Source organism: Podarcis pityusensis (genome assembly GCF_964106645.2).
Source record: "Podarcis pityusensis genome assembly, chromosome: 2".
NCBI lineage: Eukaryota > Metazoa > Chordata > Lepidosauria > Squamata > Lacertidae > Podarcis > Podarcis pityusensis.
The window spans coordinates 47863773-47883945 of record NC_138029.1 but is presented as its reverse complement, the minus strand read 5'-3'; the positions used below and the strand labels follow the sequence as shown (position 1 = coordinate 47883945).

At 38.7% G+C, this 20173-nt stretch overlaps 1 long non-coding RNA gene across 1 annotated transcript; it reads left to right on the top strand.

The window, feature by feature from the left end:
- Positions 1-9397: 9397 nt before the first annotated feature.
- On the top strand, positions 9398-19066 carry LOC308471373. The gene is made up of 4 exons (XR_013982929.1): positions 9398-9426; positions 15329-15464; positions 17789-17886; positions 18933-19066. It is a non-coding gene; the product is annotated as an uncharacterized lncRNA (long non-coding RNA).
- The last annotated feature ends 1107 nt before the right edge of the window (positions 19067-20173 follow it).

Below are 20173 nucleotides of genomic sequence, written 5' to 3'. Positions count from 1 at the left end.
TGTTCCAATCTGTGCATTAGTCTGGGTGGTAGGGTTGGGTGCCGACTGTGTCAATTTGTATCATAAAGATTGCAAAAACTGAATTTCTCAATCATCCCTAGGTGTTAACATAATTCCCATACCATATTTTTTTATTGTGAGCAGGTTGAAGCCATTCCCAGGGTGTGACACACGCTGAAAGCTTCTAGGCAAGCCAGTCAGATGGGTGGGGTATAAATAATAAAATTATTTTTATTTTTATTTTTATTTTTTATTTTTATTTATTATTTTAATAATAATAATTAATTATTAGGACCCAGTCTTCTGAGCGTAGGGTGGGAAACAAAGGTGGACAAACTGCCCTAGAAGAAGCATGATGTGCCCCCCCAATAGAGGTACACTACAGTACGTTTCCGAGCACAATTCAAAGTGTTGGTATTGACCTTTAAAGCCCTAAACGGCCTCGGTCCAGTATATCTGAAGGAGCATCTCCACCCACATTGTTCTACCTGTACACTGAAGTCCAGTGTTGAGGGCCTTCTGGTGGTTCCCTCACTGCGAGAAGCCAAGTTACAGGGAACCAGCCAGAGGGCCTTCTCGGTAGTGGCACCCGCCCTGTGGAACGCCCTCCCACCAGATGTCAAAGAGAACAACAACTACCAGACTGTTTCCCTGTTTAGGGAAGCTTTTAATGTTTGATGCATTACTGTATTTTAATATTTTGTGGGAAGCCGCCCAGAGTGGCTGGGGAAGCCCAGCCAGATAGGAGGGGTATAAATAATAAAATTATTATATTGTATTGTATTGTATTATAATTACTACCCTCTCCTAACACTCCATACACTCCACAAGTGGTATATTGGTTGGCTTAATATATATCTCAAGGAGTGAAGAACATTGTGTTATCAGAGCAAGAGATGGCAAGAGTTTGAAGCAGCATTTTTGAAGTGAAAATGGGGAAGTGTAAGGTGATCAAGACCAGAACCAGTAAACCGCCTTGGGGACATAGGCAGACACTAGTAAGGAACATGTCAGATATGTATGTAAAAGTAAGAGGAATAGTAGGCAGGCAATGCAGACAATCACCTTATACCCACCCCATCGAACATTAAACCAGAGAGTGGCATTGCATTTGCCCTCTGATGTCATCTGACATCCCAAGAATATGGGATTTCCCAAAGAATCCTGGGAACTGTGGTTTGATCAAGATGCTAGGAACTGTATCCCTGTGAGGGGAAACTACAGTTCCTAAGATTCTTTAGGTGAAATCATGACGTTTAAATGTATGGTATGAATCTGTCCAGGCACCAAGAACTAGTAGTTCCTGATCCACAGGGCTACAGGACAAGTGTTTCAGTTTCCCTCTGAGAATAATATTCCTGGTACAAGTGTCATTATAGTAACTAGAGATGTAGAAAGTATGGTTTTAAAAACTAGTGTCAGTTTAAATTAATCAATGATATCTTTCATTCTTTGATTAAGAAAGTTGCAGAATATATAGCAATGTATTATATAAACCATATAATAAATACAATGTACACTGCTAGTATAGTATTTCATTATGCATATTCTTTACTATTGATTCATTCAGGTGATTTATGCTGTTCTACACCTCTTTTACACATGCCCAGAGGAAGATATTTGATGAAACATGTTGTGCTTTCAGGAATAAATCTTATTTCAAACTATTTTGAGACTTTCTTATTTCTCTTTGTATTTTTTACCTTCTAGTGCTGCCCCTTGTTTTCTTCTTTTTCTTTGTTTTGCCTTCAATGTTAAATCCCCACACTGCCTTTTCCTCCGTGAGTAATAGCTGGTCCAAGGTCATTCTGTATCAGAATAAAGTAAATTAGGCAGAAGGGTGCCAAGATTTGGAAGGCAGGCCCGGTAAGGCCATAAGGAGATTCAAAACAGTGATGCAATATTGTGTTGCTCGTATTTTTATCACTTCATCTTGCATTTCTCAGGCTGTGTCCTGTTCTTCCCATGCATTTTCCCCATTATTATCTATTTGTATAAACCCTTCCTAAATTGCTCTCTTTATGGCTTGATATGACATTTGAGTGTTTCCAATATGTATTTCCTTTGCTTTGATTAAAATAGATTAATTCATTTCTGTACACTAAGATTTCTAGAATCACTGGATGGAATTTGATTCAATTGAATTGAATGGGGTGTATGAGGGGAGGGGTAGTACCTCTGGTGGGGGACACATTGTGCTTGCTCTGGGGTAGTTTGCCCAATTTTGGTCCCCACCCTGCAACCACCTCTCACCTGTGGGTCCTTGAAGCTGTCAGCATGCACAGCGACCACACCCAGGGAAATGGCTTTGATTGTCCAGCTAAACCACCTACTTTTGCCTCTGCCCTCATCCGCTACTGGAGTGTGGCCCTCAGAGGGTTTCCCAAAGGTAATGTGGCTCTTGGAAAAGCTTCCATGTGCCTGCTGTAGAAGATATTGCTTGCAACCAGCTGAGTGTGTGTGCAAGGGCAGAAATGGGACATTGGGTTGAATAAAAAGTATATACTCATTTGGGCACAATGAAGACCAATATATTCTAATATATGATGCTGCCTGCACATGCATAGGTGGGAAGTATTCAAATTTATGAGAATCTTTCACATCCTGCCCTTTGATGTAAGTGAATTACACCAAGAGCACATTGTTATATTATACTTCTTTAGAAACAAAGAACATCCTCAAATGTACTAAGCAAATAGCTGGGTCTGTGGAAACTAGTCACAGCCTTGTTTTCTGTAAGTACAGTGTATGTACGAATCACAGTAGACAGCACTCTGCCAAAAGCAAGGCCAGCACATGCACACTAACACACCCTGCCATGACCCTTTCCTTCCAGACTCAATTCTGATTGATAGACTAAAGATAACACCAAACGTGAGAGCAGAAAAAGTGTGCTCAGTCCTGTCATGGAAAAGAGCATGACAATTCTATTAAGAGCTGCAAAATGTGACTTAAGATGCTCTTACTTACAAAGGCACAGAAAGCAAGCAGAAATTTTCATGCCCTAAGAGGTCCTGCATGACTGAATTGCAATAACATAGTTCTATGTACATTGGTCTGCAGCTGTGAATGAGCTTGAGGATTAAAAGACCTGATCTGACTTCACCCTCCTTCAGCAATCATTTTTAAAAATTCAATTACGTTACACAATATATTCAAAGCTAAAGAGAAATATCTGCCTGTTTTACAACATATGAAGATCCCTTCCATCCAAAAACTTACATTTCAGTCAATTAGCTACACTATAACTACAGATTTTTCATTATGCACAGGAGAGGCTTTTTATAAGCTTAACTTTTAGAGGGGAAAAAAAGTCAAAACCCATCTACTCTGTGATTTAAAACTACTTTTGTAGACCATATATTATCAAATAATTTTAAAATGTGGACTGTACAAGATTTTGCTGTTGATATTATCTCCATTATATTTAAGTCAATTTTGCTGTCAAATTATTATAAGGAATTCATTTTCACATTCACTTGTAGTGTAATTATCTTCTGCCATCAACACTTGTAGTGTAATCATTTTCACCTATCTTATGTCCTGTACTGAACACTCAGGGATGAGTTCAACTTCTTAGTTCTCAAGAGAAGGTATGGCAGATAAGCAACCACATCTTATGGCCCTTCCACTGAAATACAGATAGTGATTTTGTACCTCAGCAGCTGAAGCAACAACCATGTCAGTCATGGATCAACAGGTGCTGGGAACTGGTGCTGCTGCCACTGGCAACAACTTCATCAATGAAGGGAAGATGTTCCTTCCCACCAGCCAGATCTGTGGGAGCTAGACAAAAATCTAGCAGAACTGTGAGATGTTCTCTTGTTTTTGATAAAACTGGAGATGTTTATGGAATTCCTATGAGTATTCCTCAAGGGCTACTACTGGCCATAATGACTATGTTCTGCATCCACTGTTGGAATGGGATATGCTTCTGTATACTAGCTGCTGGGAAAGGCAATGGGGAGAGTGCTATGGGCTTCTGATAGGCATCTTGTTGGCCACTATGAGAACAGGATGTTGGACTACATGGGCCTTGGCCTGATCCAGCAAGGTTCTTCTTACATATTTCTGAGCACTTCACTACTCCTCTACAGTGGTACCTTGGGTTACATATGCTTCAGGTTACATACGCTTCAGGTTACAGACTCCGCTAACCCAGAAATATTACCTCAGGTTAAGAACTTTGCTTCAGGATGAGAACAGAAATCATGCGGTGGCGGCACAGAGGGAGCGGGAGGCCCCATTAGCTAAAGTGGTGCTTTGGGTTAAGAACAGTTTCAGGTTAAGAACGGACCTCCGGAACGAATTAAGTACTTAACCCGAGGTACCACCGTACTTAAAATGCAAGGTTATAAATGGAAAACTAACTCAAGGAAAATGAAACAAACAAACAAAAAGTGCTCTGTTGTGAACATAAATGTACAGATGGCTCTAACAAATGGGTTCTATGCCTGCTATTAAAGAACTTTATCTTTCCTGCTTCCTTCCATGCTTGCTTTTGCTGTACTTGCATGAGGTAGGAGGCAAGTTGGAGCAGCACCAGTGACTATTGATGTTCCAGCAGTTTGGCTGTGATACTTAAGACCAGTTCCTCTAAGTTGCCATGCCAGTACATAGGACTCTTGTATCAGGTAATGAGGTTTGATTTGGCATAGAAAACGTTTCTATGTTTCCACTCCTGCTAGTTTCATGAAAACGAGTGAGTCATTGTGAAATATTGATCAACTGCAGTGCTTATTTAACTTCCCAATTTAGCATTTTGACAAATGCCCTCCATTCATTTTGCAATATTTTACTTTCAGCTGAACTTTACTTACATTGCCTTCATAAGTTTTATGTGATGGAGAGTTAGCTAGGGAAGTCAATATTTGGCATAGTAGTGTGCAGTACTTATATACTTTCAGAGATCATTTTAGTGATCTATTTTAGGAGATGGATTGTGCCAACCTCTGCTGTTTTATTAAGAGCTGTACAAGCATGGTGGTTTAATAGGAGTAGCATGAGAATTTAATGCTTTAAACCAGAGCTAGAGTAAACATCATACTGTAAGGCTTACACTTGGCTTGCATTTCAGAGAACAGATAACCTAGTAGGAATGGCAGAAATGTTATTCATCTTAAATTTGGCCAATGGATGAGACTTAAAATTGATTGTCAAGAATCGGAGGAAATATATGAAGGAAATGTATGATTGGAGGAGATATATGCAGATAATTTAATATTCCTGAAAAAACACTCCATTCTTCTTACACCAAAGAGCAGAACAACCCTCAAAACACTTGCAATCTGAAGCACTGGAAATAATTTCCAGGGGACAGATACAAATCCCATTATAGTGAAAATATGACTTTAATATAGTGAAATCAGACCCAAGATTTTAAAGTGTGATGATTAGCCTGGCTGAGAGACAGAAACAAAACTAAGCTGCTTCTTCTGTATTAACCAATGTAGATATGAAGAACGACATAAATAATTTTCACAGGACTAGGCTGTGTCTTTTTAACCTTCCTTGCACTGAATTCCATGATGTCTATTTGTCATGGCTGTAAAACCAACCCTGAGTAACATAACAAAAGAACCTTTGTTTTAGTCTGAATTAAGCTTTGTTTTAAGACTGAGCCATTACAGAGGACTAATCTACACTGATCAGTTAGAATGTTTAGAATGTGTTATAAAAATCGGATACCAGAGGGCGCTGTAGAGCAGTGATCCCTCATCAATGGAAAATTGCATTCAGAGCCATATTACGGGGGTTTTAAAAAAAACATTTTTACAGATCAGTGTAGATCCAGCCAGAGTCTCATGGATATTGGAGCCCACTGAAATTTAGAAAAGAAAAGAAAAATTCAGCCTTATTTATAGTTTCTTATGACATAGTTGTTTATCGTTACTGCTAGGACACAACCAGGTGTAAAATAAATAGAGGATTCAGAATGTGCTGTTCAACTGCATTCACAATTGAACAAAACATATCATTGAGTTGAAGCTGGTTTAAGCCATTGGTCTTTCCCCTTCCTGTTCACTCACTCTGTTACTGCTGCCTCTGCCAGCACCTCTGGCTGGGCAAAATTAACAAAGTGCCCTTCAGCTGGATGCAGAGACATGACACTTCTTGACTGCAAGGGGCTGAAAAGGCAAGCCTGAACCATGGCTTGGGAGCCAGTGTGGTGTAGTGGTTAAGAGTGGTGGACTCGTAATCTGGGGAACCGGGTTCGCGTCTCCGCTCCTCCACATGCGGCTGCTGGGTGACCTTGGGCCAGTCACACTTCTCTGAAGTCTCTCAGCCCCACTCACCTCACAGAGTGTTTGTTGTGGAGGAGGAAGGGATAGGAGAATGTTAGCCGCTTTGAGACTCCTTAAAGGGAGTGAAAGGCGGGATATCAAATCCAAACTCTTCTTGATATGCTGTTACGTCTACCCATTAGTTCAGCAGTGAATAACCCATAGTGATTTTCATTCTCCTGATTACTTTACATCTATGCTTCTAATTATTATATACGAATACAAGCTCCATTCCGCTATATTCATGATTGCATTGTTAACTGTCTTTATAATTGCATATAGGATAATGCACACCCCTAATAGAGCCACGAGTATAGGATACTTTATTACAGTCACTTCATAGAATATATTTTGCATGTACACTTATGACAGTTTAAGTGCACACTGGAAAATGCGAAATTTAACTACGATACGCATGTGCATCATATAAGCACCTTCTCCAGGGAGCTATGATTGGCTGCTGTTCCCATTTGATTTTACATTCAGTGAAGTGACCAGAACCCCTTTCTACATTTTGTCTGGTTCCAGTTACAGATGGGTAGCCGTGTTGGTCTGCCATAGTCGAAGTAAAAAATTCTTTCCTGTAGCACCTTGGTCTTTAAGGTGCTACAGGAAAGAATTTTTTACATTTTGTCTGTTTGTTTGTGTGTATGCATCCTATTCTTCAATTTTTAGACTATCCTTGAAGGACCACTTTGTGAACACAAAGGTGATTTGTGTAGTTTCAGGGCTCAGGAGGAACTGGAGTCAACAGCAGGAGGGAGAGAAAGCACATAATATCCCAGCAGCATTTACATGGCTCATTTACGGTTTCCTTTTGTGAAATGAATATCCAGCTCCAATTTCTGTCCAGCAAAGAAGCTGAAGCAGTAGTATTCTCATGGGAACACACATCTTAGCAAAGATAGTTATTAGAAAAGACCTTTAATAAATAAATATATATATATATATATATATATATATATATATATATATATGTTGTAATTTCAGGTTTGTAAGATGCAGCATTCTAAATTACAGCCACATATTTAAAAGGAAAACTCCTGTATAGTATCTCTTTATAGTATCCCTGCATAGTACAATTTAATTTTCTATTGGATCTTATCACTTAATAAATATATTTAAGGATGGATAGGATGCTATACATTTTTTGGAAAGCTTTTTTCCTTCTTCATGGCTCCACCCCTTAAAAATAAAAGAAATCTTGACTGAGATGGGAACCCTCTGTTGTCAGTTGTTTCTCTCTCTCTCTCTCTCTCTCTCTCTCTCTCTCGTGCACATACACATGCACACAGTTCAGGATTTATGGCATACACTTTCCCCCTATAACATTGATAAGGCATATAGAAGGCTGCGGGGGCTGGGGGGGGAGAATGGGAAAAACATAAGGACTGCTCTTTTTAAAACGATTGTCAAAGGGCAGATAAGGTCTCAAGTTCCTAGTTCTCCCTCTTCTTTATAAAGAAGTTAAGTCAGTGTTTTTCAACCTTTTATTTCCTACAAACCTGACTTCTCAAATGATTTTATTTTTAAAAGACTGAAGTGTTGTGACTTTTAATTAGAGAAACCTTGCTTGAAATCAAATCATCACCCTTAGAACTGAATATAAGTGGAAGTTTTTTGTTGGATACTGTTGGCCTTTTTATTTTTAGGAGGATTCACCATTCTGAAGCAACATATAGCTATACTTCCAAAACAAAAAGTTTTCTTTCTTTTAATTTGAAAGGTCTATCCAGCTCTCAGTGGCCCTCAATCACAATAAAATTTTGCAGCAGCCACGTGTTTCAATCTAACTAGCAGGCGGAGTTATTTAGACCTCCACTTAGCATTATTTTGTACAAAATTTGTTCATGTTCTTTAAGTGTCAAATTAATAGCATAAGAGCCCTATAGCTAAGCATTTTCAGGTGATGAATATATTTGTAAGAGAAGAATTATTCTACACCATAACTTGTTTTCAGTTGACACATTCCTTCCCCCGCAGTCTCTTCTATTTTTCCATACAGTCTTTACTTCCCTTTCCACTGTATCACTGAATACTTTTCTTGCTTTCTTATTTTCCACCTTGAACTCTGTCACTGTGCGTGAGCACATAGTTCCAGTAAGGATTTTTGAAGTAAAGAAAAGTAAAACAGTTATGATTTAAAATTAGCACCTCATACTGCAAGAATGATCTTGTCAGTTTTGTTATTCAGTAAATGTGATTAATAGCAAAACTGAGAATCACATTTTGGCTTGAAAGCATCTCCCATTGGGGCTGCTTGTTAGTAACAGAGAATTCTCAATAATTTAACTACCATTCCCACCATCCTTGACCACAGGCTGCCCTTGAGAGTTATGTGCTAGAGCCAAAAATCTTAAAGAAAAACCCTAGCCTCTACCTTACGTTACACACCCTTATATCCAGAAGCAGCTTGCCCCATCGGGAGGAACCACAACATTTGCTTCCTGACTGGGGTTGTTGTTGCTTACTGGGAGGGAGATGGCAGGAAGGTTCATGTAGCATTGGCACACTGAGGTAGCCAATCCACTGTGCCTGCACCACTCCAACCTTGCTACCACCTCACCTCTCCTCCTCTCGTTTCCAGTAAGTGGCAGTTACACCACTGCCAGGAATTTAGCCTTGCAGCTCCATCCCACCAGGCAAGCTGCTTCTGCTTGTGGTGGCCATTGTGGACTGTAAAGGCTTCCAGAATACCCTGCAATGGAGGCGGAGCCTAGTGCCTCACTGCACTAAGCCTTAAATCACTCCATCATGTCTGCACTTGGGTGGTGATAAGAACTACATATATTATGACAAATGTGACTGACTATCTTAACAACCCCGATTTCTGCTTGCTTATTGTGTGACACCCTGTCACAGGAGACTATATTTTTAAGCTTTTAGAGAGAACTAACATTATAGCAGCAAGAAAGTGTTAAGTATCAAAGTAATAGATGAGTGTTCCTCTAAAAGGCAATTTCACTAAATACCATTGATATTAATCTTTCTGACTGTTAATTATATTCTTTTTGACGTATCATCCCTCTATGACCTTTTCTTCAGAATTCTGGTGAATTCGTGTAACTGTAGTCATGGAAGCTCAAACATGGACTATGTTTTCATTGTGACAAAGAAGATGGGATAGTAACACCAGTTCCAGGTATGAGACAAAAAGCAACTTGCAACAATGATTAATAGTTAAAAATTTAATCAGAAAGTCCATATTTATATTTTATCTTTACTTGCTACTTTTCTTACATTCTGTTTATCTATGCCACCATATATCAAGTTTTTTTTAAAAGGATTGTCTCAAGAATGCAGACACTAAGATATTGTTGAAGAACTTAAAACTTTTTGAACTAGAAATGTCCCAGCAATGTGTAAAAACAATTAGTAATGGCAGTCCTTAATAGAAGAACCTGAACTAAGGTTGAAAAGAGTAAGGGTTGGCAGTCCCAAGATTAAAAAAGTAATGATTCTGCCACTAAACCACTTTTACACCAATCAATACTTCAAAGCATCCAGATTTTATTAGATCCACTGAATAAGCAAAATAAGGTAATGCGGGTGTTTAAGGCTTTTTAAAGAGAACATTTTTATTGGGCTCTTGAGAGCCAATTCCTACGTTTTAAAAAATCCAAAATCAATTTATTTTTAAGAGGAAAGTACATGAGAACAGGTTTCAAGGAAACAATGACCATCTTGGCATTTAAGCATCCTAAACAAGACAGTGTTAAATATTCAGGTTCTCTTGTAGATACTGCTTTCTAAAAAAAAATTAATTGTATTCACCAACTCTGTGCCAAACACAGAAGTGACTCAACATGGTTAGTGTGTGTGTGTATACACACACACACACACACACACACACATATACATACACACTACTTGAATTGTTGAAGGGTAGCTCTATACAAATCAACCACTTTTTCTAACTCACATGCAAGTGGTATACTTCATCTGTTTAGGTTTAGGTTTTCAAGTTTTTGTTTTGGGGTAAATATAACTATATTGCTGTAACAGCAAAGACAAATGTTGTATGAGGAAATGGTTATATTGTGAGGGAAAATTTAAAAACACCAGTGTTGTTTTGTTATAAAGACTGATTGTTTTGTAAAGAGTGAGGAGATTAACTGGCAATTCACTTCTGAATTGATACAGGTTGGTAGGGGTGGGTGCTCAGTTGGCAGCCTGCCAAGAAGAAGCAAGGCTGATACAGTCTCAAAAGAGGTGGCTACATGCTTGTGAAGTTTCCCATTATGATACTTAACAGCAGAATCTTGCTTTTAAGTGTACCAGGAGAATTGAAAAGGATTGGATAGTAATAGGCCCTTTAGTGGACATTTTACTCAGAATCATTGGTCCTTAGTCATAGAGCAATAAGGGTTTGGAATTTCAGTGAAAATCTGATGGTTTTTGATAAGAGAGAATGTAATGGGAGGACAGTCAAAAGGAGAAGGGACTAAAGATTGTAAGAAAAGGCAGAAGGCAAGTTGAAAACCATTGAAGACAGGAGCTGAGACAGGAAGACTTTGGACACAGTTTTCCAGGATAGCTTGAGGCCACAGTGGCAGGATGACATTGATCTTTGGGAAGCAGGAAGATTTCCCAGAGGAGGCAACTGTGATATCTTTGAAACCATGTACTGGTCTTCAAGCACCCGACTAGAAGGAAGACTTCAGAGAAAAGCCGGAGGAAGTCCATCAGACTGACATTAGTGATTTCATGTGGTGGAGTTCAATTAAATGGATTAGGATTAGGAAAAACTGGTAAAAAATATTTAAACTGTATTGAGGGTTTATATCCAATTAAACATGGAGTTTTATAAATAAAAGGTAGGATCATACACCTAGAAGTAAAACGAAAGGTGCGTAAGTGGACAAAATTCCCCACATATCTTAATAGTGGCAGTCCTCCACAGAGACAAAAAATCATAATGAAAGCCTTCATGCCATTGGATCTGAAATACAGAAAGTGAAATTAATAAGCAAAATAATTGCAAAATTAAATCATATAAAGTGAAGATGATTTCAACCTTCAGTGAAGGTGTTGAATTTATTAAGTCTGTCCAAACTGATACACCAAAGTATTTTTAAATTTACCTATCTTGAGTAATGGGGCTACCCTTTAAATTAAATTAATGTAATGTCATAGTATAACTTAACTTTTTATTTATTCTGATGTTTGTTTTTTCTAGATTAATAAAGAATAAATATGAAAGCTAGTAATGGTAATTAATTTATAGAAATGATTTTTCTAACACCCTTGCATGTCATCTGCTGTATTGTACCTAGTGACTTGTGTCTTCAAATGCCGAAAAGATACAAAAGCTTTGAACATTAACATCCAAGAGTCTAGCAATTACCATCTAAGTCTTTCAGTTGAGTCTGAGCTCTGAGCAAGATTTTTAAAAGATGGGGGGTGGGGGGTGGGGAGAAGCTACATCTAAGACGTTTGTAGTCAAAGATTGTTTTCATTATCCAATGTTTTCTTCACTTTGTAACGAAAAGGCAAAGGAAAATATTATAGATGAGGACAACAAAGACAATAACATTTTAATGTTTTGAGTCCATAAATATGCACATAATATCCTCATTTTGTCAGCAGGTGTGGGTGGTGCAGGAGAACTGAGAATGGTTTTTCCTTTCTGCTTCTGCCTTTTAGTTGGGCTGTTATGATTTTGCAGTGATTTATATTCTAAATTTTTACTGATATTATGTATATATTCTGTTTAGTTGTTGTTTTTACTGTTAACTTGGGGTTTTAGTATATATGTTTTCTCTGTCCTGTAAACCTAAAGTGTAGGGTATATTATAAATGCATTAACTATATCCAGTCTATATCTCTGCTTATGTAGATATTCCCTTGTACCTCTTCACATGTCCATTATTTTATTTAATATGTCAAATTAAAGGTTGTGGTGGTGGTGGCTGCTGTAGTCATTGTTTTCTTACCTCCACCAAATGGTCCTAGGTCAGGTTAGAAGAATATACAAATGTATCAAAGGTCACAGTGAAGTGGTATGTCTTCAGCATATAATGAAAGACATATCATGATGGTGCCAGTTACATCTTCTACAACTTAGAGAAGGCCCTTTCCTGAGCTGCCACTTTCCAAACCTCTAGAGAGCCCCTGCTGTCTTAATATCCAGGTGATTCTGTCGGAAAGGATGCAGTCTTTCAGAAATATGGGTTTAAATCATTTTGCACGTTAAACAATAGGGTGAGCATCTTGAACCAGATGCAGAAACAAACTGGCAGCCAGTGCACTGTTTTGGAATAGCTGTTATGTGAGTTCTAAATAGAACCCCAGCCAGCAATCTGGCTGCTGCCTTTGTACCAGTAGATGTTTCCAAGTCATCTTCATGGGAATGCAACTCTTTCTAGATCAGCCCACCTCCCCACCTTTCAAAACCAATAACACATAACTCCTCTGTCTTATCAGAATTCACCTTCAATTAACTGGCTGACATTCCACCCATCACTGCTTCTGGGGATGCTGGAAACACAGGTCTTTAAAACACATGGAAAGCACAATTGCCCTCCACCTGTCAGAGGGCAATGTGGATGACAACAAGGAGGAGGAGAGCTAGCATGCTCATCCCTGTCGGACTTCTTGTTTTAAAAATTGCCTTCTGTTGCATTATGGTTTTATATCAGTAACAGAAGCATTGTGGATTATTATTATTTATGTAAGACAAAAATATTCTCAGTTCCTCATTCCCACAACTGCAGTTATTCTGAAGCAGATTTATTTGTAAACATTTCAATATATTCATTGACTACATAAATATGCCCTTTTTAACTAGTGATTTTTAGCAACAAGTGAGCAATGGTTGTTTGACTGATTCATGTGCCTGCAACCAGTACTTTCTCCAGACAAATTCCATATTTGAGTCCTAAATAGTCTTAATGAAGAAGGCCTTGTCCCCAGATCACACTTTACACCTTTAAAATAATACTGTTATAAAGTTATCTGGCTATGTAATGGGAGGAAATCATGAGATGGTTCATTATTTTCTAGATGTCAGAGATGGTGGGTGGAATCCAATCTTGTTGTCTTACATCCCTTCAGCTTGCCATATGGAACGACCCTCAATGTCCTTCGCCCATGCACTGTTCTAGGGGTTCTCCTGACCCCCCAAGAAGCAATTTTGGGGGTATATAAGGGGAAGGGGGGAACCCATTGTGCAAAAGGTCCTTGCACAGGGTTTATTCTGACAGGGCTGGTTAAGTGAATCCCGCTCTACACTTTAACTGACTTAGAAGAATTTTATGGCCTTTTTTGCTCCAATATGACAGCCAAATTAAACTACAGCACATCTGTGTATCTGAACCGAAATATTTCCCAATCGCATAAAGAATAGGGTCTGAGGATCTGCTGATAGGGGGAAAGGTTCAGCACCATTACTGGTATGCCACATTTGCTCTTGAAATCCAATTCAACCTCTCTTCCCACTTTCTATGTGAACTGCAGATACAGTTAAACATGTGCATTTTAGTACAGTGGTACCTCGCAAGACGAATGCCTCGCAAGACAAAAAACTCGCTAGACGAAAGGTTTTTTTGTTTTTTGAGCTGCTTCGCAAGATGATTTTCCCTATGGGCTTGCTTCGCAAGACGGAAACGTCTTGCAAGTTTGTTTCCTTTTTCTTAACACCGTTAATACAGTTGCGACTTGACTTCGAGGAGCAACTCATAGAACGCGGTGTGGTAGCCTTTTTTGAGGTTTTTAAAGACTTTGGTGATTTTTGAAGCTTTTCCAAAACTTTCCCGACACCGTGCTTCGCAAGACGAAAAAAAATCGCAAGACGACATAACTCGCGGAACGAATTTATTTTGTCTTGCGAGGCACCACTGTAGCTTAATAAAGCTTCCGTTGGTTTAGTAACAACAAAAATTATTTGCTGTTCAAATATTTGTTTGTTATTAATGATCAAATACTAATTTTCTGCTAAAATTGAATAGGGATGTAGACTATTCCCACCTTCACTGTTTTGAGAAATTTGCTTGACTTTATATCTCAACTCATTTAAGTTTTCTTCTAAATTGCTTTATAAAATCAGTATCCTGGAAATTCACCTTGATTCTTTTTTACCTGCCATGTAGAGTAAGTGTAGGACCTAATATTTTAATAATTGTATCAGAACTAGTTTACCTTTCTTCCAAAAACATCAGTATAAAACCAAAGGCCTTGGATAATTCTGCTAAAGCTGAAATATTGTGACCAAATTTTGTATTGACTCTAACTTTAGATACGGGGCAATCATGTTTAGGTTATCAGTATGGATTTAAGTAGTCAGAACAATATAACTATTCTTCATGCACATTCCCATATCAGTTTTCTGAAAGTGCCCTTTAAAAAATTACAAATAGATATGTTCCTTATTTGCAAGATAAAACCCTCCACTAACGTTGTTCAAAACAATCAGTGAACAGTGGCCTCTGTGCGAATTTGATTGTTAGCTTGCTGGGTTCAGATTCAGAATGATAACTGTTCACGTTAGTGTAGACAGGAAATGTTTCAGAGGGTTTGATATACAGTATTATGTATCCTTTTGATGAGCTCTATTCCAACGCTTATTTTTTCGGAGACAATGAACACAATGTAACTTTAGGCTACTATGCTGTTACAGACAGTTGAAATCTGGTACAAAGAGAAGGGGTAGAATTCCTTATCACATTGACAAGGCAAATGGAAAGAACATTTAACAGAGTCATATAACACTGTATTGTCATACTTGTGCATAATATTAACATAAAATAGTTATGGCTTTATCTCAAAATGGAAATACAAAGAGAAGGGGTAGAATTGGCAACTCTAGTCAAAAGTGGGCTTCAACATTCTAAAATATATTAACATGACCAAGTAAAGCAAGAAAAAACTAAGAATACTGAACCAAGAACAGCTATGGAACAGACTTGAAAGAAACCACAGTCAGAATGTAATCTTCAGAAGTAAAAAGATTTGCATACTTCCCTTGTCTCCTCAAGGTATTTTCACATTATGCTAGAAATGTACATGTACATCTAAATTTAACAGGTGTCTCACTTTCTACACAGATGGTGGTGATCATAAGGTAACATGTAAACATATAAAGCTAATTGCCACAGGCTCTAGTCAAGTACAGCTAAAAGGAGATGATCTGAAGAAGAGAACCGTCAACATGGCATGCAATCCGGCCTAATAGCATAAAATGTAAATAATATTCATTATTATTCCTAATATTAAAAATGGAAATTACAGCATTTACATATTGCTGCAAGGGCTATTGGAATTTCCCCTCCCACAGTTAAGCATTTATTACCAGCTGGGTCACAGAAATGATATATTTCTCACTGTGGGAGGTTGAGGTTCCAATAGTCCTGAAGGAGGCTACAATAAAACCTGTCCTGAAAAAGAAAAAAAATGACTTGATCTGGTTGGTTATATAACAATCACCCAGTATCAAATTTGCCTTTTCTGGGTAAGGCGATAAAGCGTGAAGTGGAAAAACAGCTCCATGTTCTTGGCTGAAACTAATTACCATATTTTTCAGTGTATAAGACTAGGTTTCCCCCCCTAAAAAATAATATCAAAAATTAGGGGGCGTCTTATATATTGATACATCTCCCCCCATTTTCTTAAATCTGAGCCCCCCCAAATAGGGGGTGTCTTATACATGGGGGCATCTTATAGACGGAAGAATATGGCATTTCCATCTTGGTTCAGAACAGAAACTGCTTTGATCACCCTGGGGATAACTTTTGCCAGAGAAAAAGAATGAAACCATGTTGATCTTCCTAGATCTCTTAGTGGCTTTCATACAATCTACTTTGAACCATCTCTGTGGGACAGGATTGGGATATGTGTATATACATATGTGTATATGTGTATATGTTTTGAAACAGCTCAAGTCCTACTTGGAGGTAGGTCCTCGTGAGTGGAGCTGGAAGACTGTTGCTTCACCCAGTAGCTATTGGTTTATTAAGTGGTGCATTTACAGTGGTACCTCAGGTTAAGAACTTATTTCGTTCTGGAGGTCCATTCTTAACCTGAAACTGTTCTTAACCTGAGGTACCACTGTAGCTAATGGGGCCTCCCTCTGCTGCTGCACCGCCGGAGCACAATTTTTGTTCTCATCCTGAAGCAAAGTTCTTAACCCGAGGTACTATTTCTGGGTTAGCGGAGTCTGTAACCTGAAGCGTCTGTAACCCGAGGTACCACTGTACTTGAAACTACTGGAAGAGATCATCAAGAGATTTGGGCTGGGATATTATCTGTATGTGTATTATACTCAGAAATATCTTGCATTTCCACCTTTTGATCCCAGGCATTCTATGGACATTTTGAATCGGTGTTTGATAGCAATGTTGAATTGGCTTAGGGTAAGCAAGCTGTAGCTTAATGCAAACAAGATAGAAGGGCTATTGACTGAGGGAACTGTTGTACTCAGCCTGATTTGAATGGGGTTGCAGGTCTCTTGAAGCAAAAGGTTCACAGTGGAAGTACTATCGATGCTCTGGTGATGGCAGTGGTTAGGAGTGTGTGTGTGTGTGCGCGCTTAAAAACAACTCTAATATGCCAACTGTGCCCTTTCCGAGAAAGATCAGACCTGGCCTGTCATTCATGCTCTTATCGCCTCTAAGATAGATTTAGGGCTGCTTTAGGAATTTGAATTGTATGAATTACTTGTCAAAACTATGCAGTCCATTCCCTGCTTACTGAGGCTTACCGATCAAAATTTTGTTGTCTGCTGGCTTTTGCAATTCTCTGAATGCAGTAACCGTTCTCATCTCTTGTAAAAATATGGGTTTTCAATCTTTTTTTAAAAAAAATATTAAAATATATATGCTTGTGTCTCTCTTACATATAAAACCATGCTTATTTAGATGTAAGAGTATATCCTTTCTCATCTCATCTGGACAACCAGTTCAGTTAGGAAGGGAATAATTTCACCACTAACATGTTTGGACAAAGCAACATAGGCTTTCAAATGCAAAGTGATGTTTCCTTGAGGAGACAAAAAGCAGAAAGGAAAAGGTGATGTACTGATGAGTCCCATGGACTGTGCTGCAGTATGGGGGGGAAAGCCAAATAAAATAAAAAATAAACATCAAAAGAGAAAAACCAGACAGCATGCATAGGTTGAGGGGCAGGTAGGTAAGGAGGAATATGGATACAAAAGGTACCGTTGCGATAGGTACAGAGCATAATGATGGGAAAACACTTGCAGAGACAAAGCAGCAGGATGCAGTCCGAACTGCATTCTCAGTACCTAGAGAGAAGTCCTGTGGGATGCTTAAGAAGATTAAGAATGAAAGGGAAATGGAATATGGTCACTCAGTTATGCATATATACGTGAATGCATGCAAAACAAGATGAAAACCCCCCACAAAAACTTTAAACACAATATTACACAAAACAACTCTGTGAGAAAACAGAAATGTACACAAGAAGCCAACTTATACAAAAATCAAACTGAAGGGTCCAACTAGCTTTGTATTCCTATATTGACTCACAGTGGCTTTTTGTGGTTTCAGGCAGAGCTTTCCCAGCCCTCCTTGCAGTGCCAAGAACTGAACATGGGACCTCTTTCAAGCAAACCATGAGCTCCCATTACAAGTCAACAGAATGTTGGGTAAACATATGAGAAAATGAACTAGACTCAAAGGAAACTGATTCACCCACCCCAGTTATGCACTTTGCTATGAGTTTTGTAAGGTCTGGTTCCCTGGTTCCCTGCTTCTCTGCTGGCCCATTCCAATGACAGTGGTGGTCTTGTTTAGGGGACAGCTTTGAATAAGACTTTGCCCAATATGTCTTATTAAAAACATAAAGGTGTGCAAATGCATCCCTGCTTCCTCTCTTTTGTCCCAAGATGTTTCAGAGGATCCCCATACCACCCTACTACTACCCCTACTACCAGCAGATTTTGGGAGTCCCAAGGAGAAAGGAGAAGAAGGTGGAGCTGTGTTCCCTTCTGCTCTCTAATGGACACTATTGGATTTTAGCCATCATTTTTGCTACTATTTGTCCTTGTCCACTGTTTTTCATTGCTAATAATAATAATAGTAGTTAATACTTGTATAGTATTTTCAGGTGATCAAAATGTGTCACACATATTATCTAGTTGAAATCCTAGATGGCGGGGGGGGGGGTGAGGCTGCGACAGAGGTCTCATCCACACTTCGGCTTCTGCTGTGCCAAGAAAGCACGAGTCTAAGTGGTTTTCTGCTTGATCTGCACTTTCTAGGCCCCACTCCTTTCCAAGGGAAAAACTGCTCTTTAGAGATAGTTTGGAACAAATGGCAATCTAAGGAAAACCTAAATTGCCATTTGCACCGACTGAACGCTAAAGAGCAGTTTTCTCCTGTTGGAAACAGTGGGACAAGAGGAAGTATGGGCAAGCCCAGAGTGACGTCATGGCACAGGTGACATTTAAACTTGACACTTCCTGATTTGAAATATGGTTTGTTTCATTGCATTTTTTTAAAGAAAAAAAGGTGCCAGTACCTTGAGTACCCCTATAAAAAAGCACTGGTTTGTTTAATCTTAGTGTTATATTGAATTAACATTATATGTTTTGATAGGCCTGTTGATATGCTGTTCCTATGACTATTTAAATGTTGCCGATTTGTCTTGTAATTGTTAATAAGTTTTCTTTAAATGTTTTATTTTATTCAGTTGTTCTAGTCTGATGCATGAACTACTTTGGACATTGTTTCCCATGGAAAAGTGACATACAGATCAACTGATGATGCCATCAACATTATTGTCAACCACCACAACAACACTGGGCTACTTTCAAAAATGGGAAATTGCAATTGGTCCAGAATACAGCTGCTAGGATTCAAGTAGGAGTTGTGAATGGAGACTACGTTATGTCATTGATCAGCTTCAGTCTTCATTAACAAATGCCTGGCTATTTTCTTGCCTTCAGGCATTAAAAATAACCACAGGCAGACCTTTTAACATTACTACTAAAACCACAACTTGCCATCCTGTATCTGTCCCCTTATTATGAGCTAGATTGTAGCTGGGTTATTGAAGAATCCTGCTGTGCTAAAACTTTTCTTCACCAGCAGCTTTACAACTGCCTGTGAACAAGACCTTCAAACACTGAATTGCATCCATCCATCTTGCTTTGGTGTTGTCGCCAAATACAGTTGACAGAGGGTGGGTCAAGGAGACTGCTGGGTTTGATCTCCAGAATTTGGGCGATGCACACTCTGAATCTGATTTCTGTAATGCAGGGACTTACAAATTTGAGAGATATGGGAATTTATAAGCAGTACAAAGGGAAGCTTGTCCAACGCTACTCATCATGGGTATCAGGCAACTGCAGGATTATGTTTCTTACTTATGATGAATGGAGCTGAAAGCTGCCAGCAAGTAACTTTCATTTTGGATACCAAACTCGCCTACAGTTGCATACATCCATCATTACATTTAAAGTTGGCTATTTTCAAGATGTCTGCATAATTTAAATTATATAGTTGTTATTCCATGGAATTTATTCTTGGTGATGTTTGCCAGCGGTCTGCTAAAATGGAAGCTCTGGGAATTTAAAATCTTTCTTTCCTAAGTGTTAAAATGTAGTCATTTGTAATTTGCATCGCACATTTGTATCACAATGTGCTGCAGTCATACCACAAGCCAAAAAAACTATTTCAAATTAGATAAATATTCCTAATACAGTGGTACCTCGGGTTACATACGCTTCAGGTTACAGACTTCGCTCACCCAGAAACAGTACCTCGGGTTAAGAACTTTGCTTCAGGATGAGAACAGAAATCGCGCGGTGGTGGCGCGGCGGCAGTGGGAGGCCCCATTAGCTAAAGTGGTACCTCAGGTTAAGAACAGTTTCAGGTTAAGAACGACGTCTGGAACGAATTAAATACTTAACCCAAGGTACCACTGTATTA